The sequence below is a fragment of the Salvia hispanica genome, unplaced genomic scaffold (genome assembly GCF_023119035.1).
Source record: "Salvia hispanica cultivar TCC Black 2014 unplaced genomic scaffold, UniMelb_Shisp_WGS_1.0 HiC_scaffold_1523, whole genome shotgun sequence".
In the NCBI taxonomy this organism is placed as follows: Eukaryota; Viridiplantae; Streptophyta; class Magnoliopsida; order Lamiales; family Lamiaceae; genus Salvia; species Salvia hispanica.
The window spans coordinates 1-1,080 of record NW_025951831.1 but is presented as its reverse complement, the minus strand read 5'-3'; the positions used below and the strand labels follow the sequence as shown (position 1 = coordinate 1,080).

The following is a 1,080-nucleotide window of genomic DNA, read 5'->3' as shown; positions in this document are numbered from 1 at the left end:
AGCTAGGTATCGTATCATGCGCGGCAATTTCGTTTTGTTAGCATATAATTACAGTTTATTAGTTGCACATCAATCACATTCCTAGTTCTACAGCAGTTATCTTTTGAATTATTCAGGATATAGCCTTTTGAATCATTTCTCTATTCAATTTGAGCTGATAGTGCTGTTTTGTACTCAATTTCGATTATAAGAAACCTCAGATGAAGAATCGTTTAGAGAGAGGAAGTAATGTGCAGTGGAATATTTATGCATAGATGATGAATAACCAATCTCAGAAAGTACTAAAAAAATTATATGAAACTAAGTTGAATGCAGTGGTTTAGCTACTTGGAAATTGTAATTTTCATCTGTATAAACTAGATAGAGTAATGGTGTTGGCTTTCTTTACTTAGGGGTCTGAATTGCAAATACTCATCATGGCACTAAGACTCTCATCCGTTGTCTCCTCCACAGTGGTCCGTAGGCGACTCCCTCTGGTTGGTGCCTTTTGTGTTCTTAGTTTTGGCCTCTCCAATCTCTGTGCCGTTTCTCTATCTTCGAGAACAGGGTGTGCTCAGTCTCTCCCTTTTTCCCCTCTCTTCCGGTAGGATGATTGGATATTTGCATTAGTTGTTCAATGGATTTTTCTTTCCAATCTAATGATTGACGTCTGTGCTCCTTCAAAAACAGGACGAAATTTGGTAGTCAGTCTGAGAGTAAGAAATTTCATACTGTAAGGATGGAAGCAAGTAAGACGACTGTACCCAGCATTGTTGTCTATGTTACAGTTCCAAACAAGGAAGCAGGTTTGTTTTTTTGTTTCGTAGTCTATTATGCTTAGTTTGAACTTTGTAGAACTTCAGGGTACTATGTGGTTACATATGTTGAGTTTATAGCTCTCATAGCTTTTCTAGCGTTTTTCATTGCTTCTGTTGGTCAAGTTTAGAGTGAAGCATATCAAGGAAGCTAATGATTAATTTTAAGTGATAGAAGAAACTAAATGTTCATCATGGAGAGTTCTACTTATCATAAATCTATAAATATATAGTATCTTCAAGTTTTGTTAAATACACCTATGTCACTGATAAAGGATAAGGATTT

At 36.0% G+C, this 1,080-nt stretch overlaps 1 long non-coding RNA gene across 1 annotated transcript; it reads left to right on the top strand.

Annotated features, from left to right (window-relative positions):
• The first annotated feature begins 265 nt into the window (after positions 1-265).
• On the top strand, positions 266-786 carry LOC125198483. The gene is made up of 2 exons (XR_007172414.1): positions 266-583; positions 670-786. It is a non-coding gene; the product is annotated as an uncharacterized LOC125198483 (long non-coding RNA).
• Positions 787-1,080: the final 294 nt, after the last annotated feature.